Source organism: Triticum dicoccoides, chromosome 2B (assembly GCF_002162155.2).
Source record: "Triticum dicoccoides isolate Atlit2015 ecotype Zavitan chromosome 2B, WEW_v2.0, whole genome shotgun sequence".
Classification (NCBI taxonomy): domain Eukaryota; kingdom Viridiplantae; phylum Streptophyta; class Magnoliopsida; order Poales; family Poaceae; genus Triticum; species Triticum dicoccoides.
The window spans coordinates 510,468,505-510,484,292 of NC_041383.1; positions in this window are offsets into that span (position 1 = coordinate 510,468,505).

A 15,788-nucleotide genomic window follows, 5' to 3' on the forward strand; every position below is an offset into this window, starting at 1 on the left:
GCATATCCCCAAACCTGCCCCAAATGGGACAATATTTTTACCACGACATGTTGATGCTGCTCCATGATAGCATGCCAAGTTTCATGAATTTTAGACGAGTTTTGGATTTACTAGAATTTAATAACCAGGAATCTCAATGTTTGCGGCCGAGTGACGGTGGCAGGGTGTTTGACATTCATTCCCATTTCTTGCATGGGACCTAAGCATGCAACCAAGGACACAAATTTGAAATTTCAACCAATTTATATGCATTAGAGCATGTGCATGTAGTTTAAATTTGAATTGTGCTCATAAATGCATTGAAACACAATTAATGCATGAAAACTGTCAAAACGAACCCCGAAAATCCCAAAAATTGACAAAACACTTGTGGTTGTTCTATGTTGACACAAGAAACATTTTAAAAGTAAGAAGAGGCAACATATATCGTTTCGTCCCCCAAGGTGGGATGTACCCTACTGAAACCATCAGGATTGTTGCGAGAGAAGCTCTGGTTTGCGAGAAGCTTATACCCCACACCTGCCCAAATGGGAAAATATGTTTACCACGGCATGTCGCTGCCATTCCATGATATCATGTCAAGTTTCATGAATTTCAGATGAGTTTTTGATTTACTAGAATGTTAAAAGCATGTATCTCAACGTTAGCGGCTGAGCGAGAGTGTCAAGGTGTTTGGCATTCATTCTCATTTATTGCATGTGACCTAAGCTTGCAACCAAGGACAAACATTTGATTTTCCAACCCGTTTTTATGGACTGGAGCATGTGGTTTAATTTTGAATTGTGCACCTGAAATGCCTAGAAAACCAAGTTACCGTATAAAAATGTCCAAAGGAACCCTGACCAATTCCAATTTTTTTACGACACACATATAGGTGCATGTTCACTACAGATAAACGGTAGCAATTCAAACACCGTCCATTGCCACTGTGACCCCATTCTGTAATTCAAATCAAAATTAAAAATCAAGTTGATCCCACACAGTTTATTATCATCAACCATGTGAGATGCAGTACAAAATATCCTGGAGCACCGTCGGTGTATAGTACGCCTATGGCTTACTCGAGAAGGCTCGTCGGCTACAGTCCATAGCCCGCTCTGAATAAGGGACCGTGTCTGATGACCCTTTGCGCGCCAGTTTTTTCGCTGAAGCGATTCCAAATTTTTGGCTTCCGCGGAAATATCTACCTCCCCGCCCCTCCCCCTTACCAGAAGCCACATTTCCCCTGTTTCCCCTTCCTTTCCAAGTTGAAACCTTCACTCCTTGTTTGCAACGCCGCCTCCTCGTCGGTGAACCTCCTTCATGCTGCTCGGCCTCACCTATCCAGGCAGGTAATCCACACCCAAACCCCGTCCTCCTCCTTCCACACACTACAAAAAAAAGACACATCTGTGACATTTTGGGTCGAACTAAATTTTTTCTGTCATACTTATGACACTTCTATGACGATAATTGTGACAAAACCCGGTACCATCATAGATGTGGTGGGCTCCTACTTATATGACAAAAAACCATGACAGAAAATGGGCTTTTCGTCCTGGGCGGGCCGGAGACGCAGCTGCATGACATTCATTGGGCCGTCCATGATGGAAAAAACTGTGGTAGAAGCGAGGGCGAGGAAAATTTCGGGGAGTTCCCGGTTACGGTGGGTGGTCGGGGGTCGAGCGATGCGCGTTTCTCTTTTACTCGTACGCGCGTGGGTGTGAGGCGTTGGGCTCTAACTGAACCCGGGCGAGGGGTCGCCTAACTGAACCCGAGCGATTGCACTGCAGGCTACGCGTTACTGAACACGAGTGATCGTCGATGGCTGTTAACTGAACCCAAGTGAGCGATTCCTTCGCTACTGCTGCTAACTGAAGCCGATCGATGCTGCCTCTGGATGAATAGTGAGGGTTGTGGGGGTGGGGGGTTGATGAACAGTGAGTAGTGGGGGTGGATGAACAGGACCCCGTGGTGTTGCCTCTGGATGAACAGGACCCCGATCGATCGAGCCGGTTGGGGCTGGATGAACAGGACCCCATGGAGGGTTGGATGAATAGGACGACCCCATGGAGGGCTAGATGAATAGTAGAAGGTGGATGGGTGGATGAACAGTAGCCCATGGAGGGGTGGTTGAACAGGAGCCCGTGGAGAGGGGTGGTTGAATAGTGGTCGGTGGAGTAGCGCGCGATGGAGGCTGGATGAACAGGAGCCCGTGGATGAACATTCGCATGTGGAGGCTGAAGGAGGTCAACTGTGAATGAACAGTAGCCCGTGGAGGCTGGAGGAGGTCGATGGTGGAGATGAACAGTATCCTTTGGAGTCCCGTTTTGCAGTACGCCACACCCCTCCCGATGAACAGGACCCCTGTTTCGACTGTAGCACTCCAACACAATTCCGTTTCCTCCGTTTTGCGGTACGCAACACCCCTCCCAATCAACAGGACCCCGTTTCGACCGTAGGAGGTCCAACACAAGTCCGTTTCCTCCGTTTTGCGGTACACCAGACCCCTCCCGATGAACATGATCCCGTTTCGAACGTGGCCGGTGGAACACAAGGCCGTTTCCTCCTTTATGCGGTACGCCAGGCCTCGTTTCCATCGCATGTTCTGTCCAAGCCAGTTGGCTCCCACGCGTTATGTTGCCTCCCGATGAACATGACGCATTTCGTTGCCTCCCGATGAGCACGACACATTCTGTTGCCTCCCCATGAACACAATAATGATGCAGTTTCTCCGTTCTGACCCAGCCATGTACACGAGCCCTGGCCATACATATGTGCGAGTAGGCGTTCGAGACCCTGCCCGTATGTACGTATGTGGCCGTATTTTCTTTTTTGCACCCTGTCAAATGTACTTATGTGTACATGCTACGTGTGCGCCTCTACTATGACACGTGCGTGCCTCTACATCGACAAGTATGTACATACACATTCGCGACCAGAATGACAATGCTACGTACGCTTTGACCAGGTGGGTCCCGACTGTCAGGCACTTCCTTGCGTGCGAAGATGTAGCTGGTGGGTCCCAGCAGTCAGGGGGGCGAATCGTTTTTTTGCCCGGACGCACTTCCTTGTGTGCGAAGATGTAGCTGGTGGGTCCCAACAGTTAGGGGGAAACATTTTTTTCGCGAAATACAGTGGCCCGTCTGGTTGGTCCCTGCTGTCAGGTGGAGGAATAATTATTTGCGCGTAGTAAGGATCCAATTCCTTGCGGCTGCCCTGGACCCAGCTGTCAGCCCATCAACGTATAGTACTCTTCCAATGGAAGTCATTCCTTGACCACGTTGACCACGCCATGCCGAGAGCACCAGGACGATGGACGACGGCGAGGCCTGGGAAGGGGACGACGCGGAGCCAGGAAGATGCGGCAGTGGATGCCCACGCGGAGAGGAGTACGAGGGTTCACTGGTTCGGCTGCGGTGTGAGGCTGTCGTCGCTGCAGGGCCTGGCTAGCGGTGGGAATAGTAGGGGGCGGTGAGGCCTCTGCGGCAGCACAGCCGGCCACGGGAGGCAGGAGCATGCAGCACGACCAGCGTTGGTTTGGGCGGCTAGAGCAAGAAGACCAGAGGTTGAAGAAGCACTACGGCCGCTGGATGGATATCGTACATTCACTGGAGCTAGAATCGTTCAAATTGACTAAGTAGACAAAGCCCTCCGTCCCCGTCAACTTAGTAGGACCACAAGTCAGCCTCCCACCAAGGTGGGTCCCATCTAGTAGGGGAGTATTCATTTTCTTGTGCGTAATAAGGAGGCACTTCCGGTGGGTCCGAGCTGATAGCGGGGGGAACATTTTTTTTCGTGAAATACGGTGGCCCGTCCGGTGGGTCCCAGCTGTCAGGTGGAGGAATCATTATTTTGCGTGTAATAAGGAGGCACTTCCTTGCGGCTGCCATGGACCCAGTTGTCAGCCTCTCCATGTACAATACTCTTTCGATGGAAGTCGGTCGTTGACCACATTGACCACGCCGTCCCGAGAGCACTACGGCGGTAGACGATGGCGAGGCCTAGGAAGGGGACGACGCAGAGCCTGGGAAGACGCGGCAGAGGAAGCCACGCGGAGAGGAGTACGAGGGTTCACTGGTTTGACTGCGGTGTGAGGCTGCCGTTGCCGCAAAATAACAGGGGGTGTAGGCGAGTAGAGGATGCCCTGGCCAGCGGTGGGAGTAGTAGGGGGCGGTGAGGCCTCCGCGGCATCACAGTCGACCACGGGAGGCAGCAGCACACGGCACGACCGACGCTGCTTAGGGCGGCTGGAGCAAGAAGACCAGAGGTTGAAGAAGCACTACGGCCGTTGGATGGACATCGTACGGTCACTATAGCTAGAATCGTTTATATTGACTAAGTTGACAATGCCCTTGGTATGCATCAACTTAGTAGGCCCACAGGTCAGCCTTCGAAACGGTGCACCCCAGATGTCAGGGGGAGGAATCATTTTTTGGGCGGCTGAAGCAAGAATATCCGTGATTGAAGAAGAAGCACTACATCTGTTGGATGGACATCCAATGGCCACAGCTGCTAGAACCGTGTGTTGTTGACAAAGCCTTGCATATGCGTCAACTTAATTTTTTTAGGGGACGCGTCAACTTAGAAGGCCCACAAGTGTGTGGCAGAGAACATATAGCCCATTTGCGATTTGTAAGAATGTACAAGCCATTTTTTTGTTCTAATGGAATTTACTACAACCCATTTACAACTTGTTAAAAGTACAACCCAACTTCTAGCTAGGACAACGATTAATAATTTCAACCAACCACTCAAAACAGAATTCAAAAAAAATTCCCACATTTTGATGGGATCCGAAATATTTTTATCCAAAATTTCTAGTCAGATTAAATATAATTTCAAAATAAAGTTGTATTATGTTAAAATCCAACAAAATATTGCGAGCGCAACAAGTAATGAAATTAAATTTTCAAATTCCAATAATAATATATATTTTAAACTAATTACGCGTTTGGTGCATTTTTTTGTAGTTACTGTCGAGTTATTATAATTACATCCCATTTATTATTTCTTAAAGTCCATTTTCTTTTTAAGCCTAATGCATACCTCCTAGGAAAGTTTGCAACCCAGCGGGATGGAGAATAACAAGTTGGCCTGGATATTGTGTACAACTGTCGGCCCAGTTGCATTGCTGATGTCGATAAAAAGGCATGTGTAGTACAGTACAACCTAACAGGGCTACTCTGCCCAAATTCAGCGACGCCGGAAAGGCCCAAACAAGGCCTCTGTACAACTTTTTGAAGTCACTGAGCTCAATTAATAACTTAAGAAAAAAGTTAGATTACAGTGGAACCTAATTAAAAGGTGTCACGAGCAAATAAATAATTCAACGGGTCCCACTTGTACGTGTGTGCGTGTGTGCATGTGTGCATGTGTGTGTGTGTGTGAGAGAGAGAGAGACCCATCGGTCGATGCTCGTAAATACATCTTTCAGCCATTTACATTGCTGATGCTCGGTAAAAACTTATATAGTTGACACGATCATATAGAACATCATAGCACACGGAACTTGCATACAAAAATTTCACGCAGGCGGCACAATCAGGATGGAAGCAGTGGATCGCTACGGGTAGGGCTATGTTGAAACCAACAAACTCGTACATAACGGTTCATCGTCTTTATCAATGACGGGGAAATATCTTGAATGATGTGCAAAGAAAATAGACAGACACCACAATAAGTTTTGCTAGCACATTAAGTTGACGTATAGCCCTTTCTAAAAAAGTTCAGGTACAAAATTAGAACATGTCACAATCAAATATACTGGCAGATCAGTGCTTCGCACCCATAGCTCGGATTTAACTAGTATTTGACAAGATTCAGTTATTACCTCAAATTAGAGCACATCCAGGCAGCCAGCCCTGCCTCTTCTCCCAAAGAAGCAGTGGCCTCCGTCGCGCGATGGAGTAGGCCCTGTGCCATCCATCGTTCCGAGCAACACCGGGAAAGTCTAACGTTGACTCCAGTAATGGACGTCATTGACGTACCCTGGCACAAGCGGCGGTGGCAGGACTTCAATTGATGGATTGACCACTTCTTCGACATGCACGAACATTCGATACAGGTACATCCCTAACATGGTCTGTGGCGGACTTGGTGGTGCCGAATAGTACAACCCCGGTTCTTGCACCGGTATCTCAACACCAATCACATTCGGTATGGTGGACGACTTCTTCATCCATCCCATAACCGTCAGAGCTCAGCTGTCTGGAGGAACAAACATACTTACGAGCTCACCTCCAAGGTCGTTGATAAGCTCATTCATGGACTCGCTGTTCCAAGCACGTCGAGGCATGCGGTGGAAGGTAAGCTTTGTTAAAAAATCAAGCTCAGAGGGCATCGAGCCCCATCCTGGGTGCCACCAATCAAAGCTCACCAGCGCGCCATCGCAAAACAAACGCCGGGAAGATTAGAACACACAATTGCAGTCGAAAGTTGTCCGGAACCTGACGAAGAAATCAGCCGGTGGCGAACAGACTTCGACGAGCAAGTCACTTATTTGGATGCCGTGTGCAATGCCAAGAGCTTTGACAAGGTCGTCCGGCGAGACGGGAGGCCGGTCGCCGTTGATGGTTACCATCAGCACTTTGCTGGCAAACTGGTCGTCAAGCGCCACCATGCCACTGTTGAGCGACAACACGCAGCGAACGAAGGTAGGACGGACCTTAGGATCTCCGGCTCGGAGATCCGCGTTGACCGGTGACATGATAGTGTGCTTGAGTGCAGGGAGTACAAGAGGGGGATTTGGGGGAACTGGAGTAGGAATCGAGATTCCAGAGGTGGGGGAGGGGCGGGAGATTAGGGATGAAAAGGTAGCATGAATTTCGAACATGCGCCAATATGCTCTCGGCGCACAAGCGCACGAAAACACTTGTGGCGCCCACATGTCGGCCTTAGAGTCCTTATTCTTTCTTTTTTGGAGAGCCCGGCCTTTTTTGAGGATCTTTTGAGAGACCGGTCTGAGAGTCATAATTGACCTGTTTGGCATTGCGTTACTACTCGGCCCATATTCAACGACACCTCAGTGGCCCAAACAAGTGTACATCATCGAAAAGACAATGAGCTCAAATTATATAACTTGAAAAAGGAGATATACTCTAAACACTAGAGAATGGTGATGCCCTCATTTAGCCCACCAGTAGTTCAAGACAATAAACAGTTAGAAACAACGATATATACAACATTCAAACACTTACTAGTGACTACTACTGACATAAACAGCAAGACATGATAGTTCATAAGAAGTCTTGCTACACCACCAAAATGCACCCATCTGCAGCACTAAGACTCTCGTGATCCAGACGAGAATGACATTCTAAATAGAGGCAACTATTACATAGTAAGAGTGACATAGATGAGGATGACCAAATGACAAGGAATATGCATAACAAAAGAAAGAACTACCTATCCAGAACAAGCAGCAAAGACAACAAAGTCATTTGAAGAGATGATCCAACACCATCATAATTTGCAGCCCCGCTTCAGCGACCAGTGATCCGGAGACACCAGTACTCCACCCATTCGACGGAACAACCCAATTACCTATCAACCTGAAGGCTTGAACCACATCACTGCCTGTCGTAATCGATACATCCCAGGATCAAAATTAATCTGGATGCCTTTGTCATTCTCACCCTCTTTTGGCTGCAGGCTGTATCGTTGACAATCAGGGGAGTTTGCTCCCGAAATCCTAGGGCTCGTCGTGTAGACACAATTTTCCATAGCAAACAGACCCTCTTTGCCATCAAGGTCCTTGCCAACGGTGATCTCCTGGTTAATCGGATAATTGAGTCCGAGAAACAGAGAGTGTGAACCAAGGCTGTTTACCCGCCTCCAACTAAAAAATCCCGAAGGCCCCAACAAGCTGGTATCCTGCTCATAGACGTAACAACCATTGTCCGGATACTCACGTATTTCACGGTGCTTGTATACAATGGGGTTTTTGCAATATAACTTTCCGGCTCATGTGTCCGAATGATCATCAGTCTTTTGCCGTCGTCTGATCAAGCGAGGAACCAGTTGTGCTTCCCTGTTTTTGGCAAAGGTGGTGTGATTACGAAGGGCAGTAACTGTAGGGACACTGCATCGTATCAAAAAGGAGAGACATTGTTAATGTAAGATCAGCATTGTTCAGAGTATGAGTAGGATAATGCAAGAAATAGCATTGATATGTCCCTGTTGGAACTGGGAGGAAAATACAGGGAAATGTATACTGGGTTTAAAAATATAGAAGTTCCATGCATGGTTATACTCATGTTATCTCGCAATCGATTCTTCACAGGAAACTACCATGTCATGCATGTTATGTAATCATGTTCTGTCCTCACAAACAAATTATTCAAGGTAACTAACAGACCATGCATTGTTATATACTCGTGTTCCGTGGGAAAAAATTTTGTGAGGATATTATTCTAGCCATTGATTGCTGAAGGGTGAATATAGGTATGTACACATGGTAAGCATTACAGGATTTCACTACTTCCAAATATAGAGTTCTCCATATGCACATTTACTTCCCTAATGTATGGTTAGATGAAACCAACAGTGTGGTGCATGTTTCTACATCGTGAAAATGAGGACACTAACATGGCCATTGATATGTAGTAGTGTATAGGTTACTGTAAAATAAGGAGAATATCCATATATTCCTAACCGTTTGATTATTCAGGGGTACAAATTGGTTGTAATGACATGGTCACAATTGCATGAATTAACTCATTCCAAATATAGCTGATTTACGGCGTCTCTAATACATTGCCATAGTTCTATTCAAATTCTGCTCAAACAGGGATATGCCAATCATCACAAAAAGTTCAAACAGTGTCATGGCATCATCATTAACATGAGACTGAAACAACTTACACGCATCGTCCCAGCAATACGTGGTGCCATCTGCTTTGTCGATCGCATAGATGATGCCATTGTGTTCAATAGCATCACAGAAGTGTGTATCAGCTTTGACGATGATCCACTGTGAGCTGAGTTGTCTCCAGCTAAAGAAGGCACCGGCGTAAAGATAGGCGAGTCCGCGGTCGAACAAGGCAATTAGCTTGAAGTCTACGTAATTCGCATGTCGTGTGGGCACTTGGAAGATTACAATCTTCTGCAAAACAAGGTCCGTCCAACTGACGTGGTAATCTAGATGACTTGGAACGCGATGGTAAAACTCTATATAGTCCAACGGAGGAAGGATAATCTCATGGGAGGTCTGGAAGTTCATGAGCACCAACTTTTTACCGTCTTCTCTGAAGGCAGCCATCCAGTGGGAGTTCATGCCGACCCAGTACATACCTGCCAAGAACTTTCGGGCGATGGTAATCGGATCGAAGTCGAGGGAAATGATGTATGGCGACCCACTACATACCTGCAAAGAAGTTTCGGCTAATGGAGATCGGATTGAAGTCGAGGGGCATCATGTACGCCTCCGTATCAAGGTGAGCCAATCTCGCAAGACCAGATAGTAGCAGGCAGGGTGTCTTGAAAAGCTTAGGCCTCGCTTCGGTGATGGCCGTGTGCATGTCCCACGAGCATGCAACCAGCCGCAGGGTGCTCAATATATCCATACACGAACAACAAAGGTCAAGGATGTCACTAGGGAGAATGCTCCAATCGCGGCTCATATGGATGCTGCGCGGTTCGTGTTCGGCCATGGTGGAGTTTGGAAGGTGGGGGGTTTTGGGGGGCTTGATTTATAGGGGAGAAGGCTATCGGTGCTGGAGCGGCTAGCGAGGGAATAGTGGTACTGGGGGAGGCGAGCGAGGCGACGGTACACGGGGGCACAGTGATATGGAGACGGAGATGGAGATGGAGATGGAGATGGAGTGGTGCTATGGGAGGGGAGAGGGAGACGAGGCGAGGCATGCTAATGTGTTGTACAACGGCAGTCACAGACTGCACAGTGCACAGGGTGAGGCTGACTTTGGTAACCCGAACACGCCGGCTGGACTAGTGTCAGGCGCAGGGTGTTGTCACTTCATTGTGAGGACTGGATGAATAGTACATTGACCATCAAGTGTACCACAGCTGTACTACTAATACTACTAGTAGGAACATGAGTACTCCAGTACTGTATAGAGGAAATAGGTCTCCCGTGCTAGCATGCCTGTTCACTTCGTCCTCCAACTATCATCCATATTGCGAGCAGAACCAAATTCTCGTGCATGCGGAAGCGCGAAGATGGGCCTTTTCTTTTTTGATGAGGACAACCGTGTATTCCTTAACCAGAGAATGTTGTGTCTCGCACACACGCGCCAATATCCATCTGAACCAGCTACGACACATTTTTTATCTGTTTGCATAGGTCCCACCTATCAGGAAGGATGGGCACATACACGAATAGGTACGACTCCTCAGTCTACCTGCTTAGCCTTTTCGTTTAGTCTACCTAGTCGTCTAATCAACTACCTGCACGCCACTTCTTCCATATAATTCTCCATCGGGAACCGATTTTCCTTGGCTTCTTCACCTCCCCTTCATCTTCATTTCCATCCAAACCCCACTGCGTTCACATTGTTTTAACCTCTTTAAATAATCCTCTACTACTTCAGTTAGACTAGCCATCTAATCCTAATTCTCCAAACAATAGCCCTCTGTACCAGCGGTTCCAAACGGTGAAAGAAATTGAGATGCAGGTTTTTAGCGTCCAACATGTCCTCGTCGAAGGCTCGTTGAGCATAGTTGGCACCGTCACCGTACACCCAAGGGTCATTCGGAAGTGGATCAACAATGTATCCAACTCCCTCAAAAAGGTAGAGACGAGGGTCATCGGTCTCGACGCAGAGTACATGAAGCATGCCACTGAGAAGATCCAACGCGCCGCCGTCCTTCAGTTGTGCCTCGAAGATGATGTTTTGGTGTACCACATCATACACACACCCTCCATACCAGGTGAGCTTCACGCTTTCTTATCTCGGGAGGACATATACTTCTGTGGGGCAGCCATCGAAGGGGACAAACATAAGCTGGAGCCGTACAACCTTGATTTGAAAAGCATCGCTGACCTACAAACCAGAATCAAAATTCTTGTAGAAGATTGTGATAAACAGACACCATCCCTATTCGATGTAGCAAATTTTGTGCTCGGTACAAATCTTCAGAAGGGTGACGAGACGGTGGCATTAAGGTCGTCCAGATGGGAGAATTATCCCTTGACGTATGAGCGGATAAAATATGCTGCCCTCGATGCCCGTGTGAGTTTCATATAGCTGCAAGGTCCAAAGAGCTTGTTGCGAAGCCGTCTCCCACAGAAAATGATAACAACAACAACAACAACAACAACAACAACAACAACAACAACAACAACAACAACAACAAGAAGAAGAAGAAGAAGAAGAAGAAGAAGAAGAAGAAGAAGAAGAAGAAGAAGAAGAAAAGGCTGCACCAGCAGGAGGGCATTATGGATAGATGAACTATTTCTTCTCTTGTAAAAAAACTATTCCCTCTCGGTGTATATTGATATAGATGGACTATTTCGATGGTGTGCATGTCTTTGGAACAAAGTAGTTGCGTGGGTCCGCTTGACTATAAGGAACTATTTATCTTCCTAGCTTTCTCTACTACTCCTTCCAGTAATCGGTATGCAATGCATGTGTCCGTAGACATGACAGCTTGTCCATGGACGTTCAACTACGGCAACCATCATGTTTCATCCACTACCACTCGCGATTCCCACAACGCTGCTCCAACCCACGGCACCATGTCCCCCGATGTGCGCCTCACCCCTCTTGGCCGCACCGCCCCTCTCCCTTTGTGTGCATGACATGTGGGCCACCTTAAATGCAGCGAGCATCAAGTTTCTACCATAGCCACACGCGATTCCCACGACGCCGCTCGAACCCATGACACAACACGTCCCCCGACCTGCGGCTCACCCCTCTCGGCCCCACTGCCCCTCTGCCTTCGGAAGCATTACATGTGGACCAGTCACCTATCGGGTCGACATGTTATTGACTCAAAGGCAGGTGTAGGAAGGCGCTGAAGCTCAGTCCCGAGGGCCCTAAGAGGGAAATATAACTCCTGCACCGGGCCTTGTGGTGCTACAGCTGCACGAACTCGTGCCAAACTCGAGATTTGTTTCTTTACTATACATGCACGCAACGGTTTAATGGACATTGTAATCTCAACATGTGATGGGGAGCTCTAAATTTGAATTTGAAACTTATAAAACGAAAATATTCAAAACAAATAAACTGGGAGAGAGGGAGTATATCGTAGGATGTGTCCCATATGAAACAAGTCCCCTGTTTTTTCACCATGAAGATGCGGCTGGAAAGGAGCACATCATCTTCGTACTCGTACGACAACAAATCTACCGCAGACAGCATGGTCCACCTTTGACCGCCATGTGCAAGGTTCGTGCTATCTTATTCAATCTCACCATGGTTCCATCGTACCAATTCATGTGGTGGGTCGTTGGATGGCTGATCCCAATGTTGGACAAAGGTTCTACAGGAATGGTGTCACCGTTGTAAATGTTGGGCAAATTGATATTGGTACCCTCCCGTACATATGCAAGCCAATATCCACTCGCACCGAGCCTAACCTGTGAAATAGTGGGCAGGGGGAGAATTAGGAAATGGACACGGAAGTAGTATTTAGAATGCATTTACTACGTGATCAAACTCATCTTACCTTCTCATCGGAGGAAATCCGAGTGCCCCTCAACGTCGGCATCTCAAGGGGCGTCAACTTGCAACTACGGCCACGCCGCGCTGGAGAGACCCCCAAGGAAACATCCTCATGCGTTCCACGAAACATCAAGATGCATTTGTCTATACCCCTATATAGTGTGTGAATAAGTTTGAAAGTTGGTCGTTGGATGAAGCCAATCCGACGGTACAAAGATGGCAAATACGAGCACTACTGGCTGTTGGATATGATCTACATTCCATCAGATTTCGCCACATGTAGAATCTAGAAGACTCCACATGTAGAAGCATAATGCACAAACCAACAGAATCTCATGCGTGCAATGCACGTGTACCTTACTAGTATGAGTAGTTTATATTGTGAGAGAAAAGGATGAACGAGGGAAGGCCTCTAGAGATAGAGATAGACACTACTACTACCAATGTGCTGGCCCGTGCGTTGCAATGGATCCAAAGTAGTAGAATAATACTTGTTCACGTGCTTTAAATATAAACACTGTAGTTTTGATATACATGTGTCAGCAGACATGACAGCTTGTCCATGGAAGTTGAACCACGGCGACCATCACGTTTCTTGTTTCTACCACTACCACACGCACACACGATTCCCACGATGCCGCTCCAACCCACGCCACGACGTCCCCCGACGTGGACATGGATCCTCTCACATGGCTATCACTGCCTTTCCTTCGCTCACAGGTGGCACCCACGCTTTGAGGTCCCACATGTCAGTGACAGAGTGGTAGGATTGTTCACGTCAGGGGATCCTCATCCCCTCGACGTGCACCTCATCCCTCTCGGCCCCACCCCTCATCTTCCTTTGTGTGCATGACATGGGGCCAACTGAACTGCGGCGACCATCAACTTTCTACCACAGCCACACCCGATTGGACGCGGTTTGCCTGCTCCGCTGCTGTGCTCCAATCGGTACTCCCGCACCATCGAATTTTCATTCAGCGGCTGTGACACACTTCGTCCCGGGCATCAATCCTCAGCTAGAGTACTTCTGTACTACAGGTAGTACCCGCCGGTGTGGCCATCTACGCCTCGTAACGCCCCGACGCCCAGCTGTGGCACCCTCGCCACAGCCACGCCACCACCGGCCGGTTCATCTCGAACGAGTGAGTCGTGAACCACGCCACCACCATGAGAATGACATGTGGGCCATCCGCATTTAAGGTCTGCATGTCATTGACTCATAGGCCGGGCACTAAGCCACTGAAGTTCGGTCCCGTGGGCCCCGAGAGGGAAATGTAACTCCTGCGGACCTTAAATATCTTAGGCATGTGTTTGGTTCATTGCTACACTTGTGGCTTGCCACACTTTTCTGGCTACATGGTCCACATGTCATAGACTCAACTTCTTGCCAAATCTTGCCACACTTGTGGTGGCCATTTTGTTAGCCACATTTTTTGTGGCAGACACATGGGTTGTTTGGTTTTAGGTCTAGCAACGCCACACTATCATACAATGTTGCCAAACTTGCCTAAGGTTAGGGGTTGTTTGGTTTGCGACTAACTTTGCCAAATGTTGCCACACCTAAAGGTAGGCAAATTTGACTAACTTAGGTGAGTGTTTGGCTCAAGCCACGCCTTAGGCAAGCCACACTTGGACCCCACATGGCATACACACAAAAAATGTGGCAAGATTCCCTTAGGCTTGCCAACTTGTGGCTTTCATTTTTGATGAACTAACCTTAAGCGAGCTTGAAAAAAATATGTGGCGAAGTGTGGCAATGCTAGGCCTAGAACCAAAAAGCCCCTTAGTTCTTGCAAATGAGAGCCACAAGTTGGCAAGCCTAAGGGAATCTTGCCACATTTTTTGTGTGTATGTCAGGCTTGCCTAAGGTGTGGCTTGAACCAAACACTCACCTAAGTTAGTCAAACTTGCCTAACCTTACATGTGGCAATCTTTGGCAATCTTAGTCACAAACCAAAAAGCCCCACACTTTGCCTAAGCTTAGTTGTGACAAAGTTAGGGGCTGTTTGTTTCTAGGCCTAGGAGTGCCACACTTTGCCATACAATGTTGCCAAACTTGCCTAAGGTTAGTTCTTCAAAATGAGAGCCACAAGTTGGCAAGCCTAAGGGAATCTTGCCGCACTTTTTGTGTGTATGTGATGTGCGACCATAGTGTGGCTTGCCTAAAATGTGGCTTGAACCAAACACACACCTAAGTTGGTCAAACTTGCCTAACCTTAGATGTGGCAAGCTTTGGCAAACTTAGTCTCAAACCAAACAACCCCTAGTCATGAATTAATAAGTTTAACCATGGAGTCTTCTAGATTCTACATGTGGCAGAATCTGGTGGAATGTAGATGATATCAAACGACCAGTAGTGCTCAGATTTGCCATCTTTGTACCGTCAGATTGGCTTCATCCAACGACCAACTTTTAAAGTTTTTCACACACTATATAGGGGGTATAGATATAGATGTGTCGGCTCGTTGCAATGGATCCAAAGTATATCTATTTAGTGGAGTGCACTCTAAACGCATTATCTATTTATTTTCCTCTAACCTTTCGTTGCCATGCAACCAAGCCACATAAGCTTCATGGGTGCCCCCCACATCATATTATTCATACTACGTTGACTGAAAAAAAGATAAATCACCCAAAACAAGATCTTCCCATTTTTTGTTCCTACGATGTTGTGCGATGCACGTACCTACTAGTTGCATAGTGGTAGTACTAGTTGTATAGTACAGACTTGGTACTAGTAGGACTAGTACTAGTACGGAATGCTCCTACTCTATCATCGAGCCCCATCTGACACCAAAATTCTTGGCTTCCGTGCTACAGCTAGATCTTCCCCTCATTTCTGTTTTCCAACCCGGCGGCGCGCGGGGTGCGGTTTCCCAGTAGTCGGTTTGCTCAACGGCGGTCCCACATGAAAGTGAAAATGCTAGGCAACATGCCTTCCCTAAGCTATGTGTCGTGCCAGACGGGCCGTGGAGTGATCCCGATTCCCGGGCGTGTGGGGTTGCGACTCGAATGCGGCAGGCCTTTTCCTTTTACTAGCAATGTGCCCGTGCGTTGCGACGGATCCAAAGTAGTAGAATAGTAGTACTTGTTCACAAACTTGAAAGAACTCACTTGTTTTGATATACTCGTAATATATTACTCCCTCCATTCCTAAATATTTGTCTTTTTAGATATTTC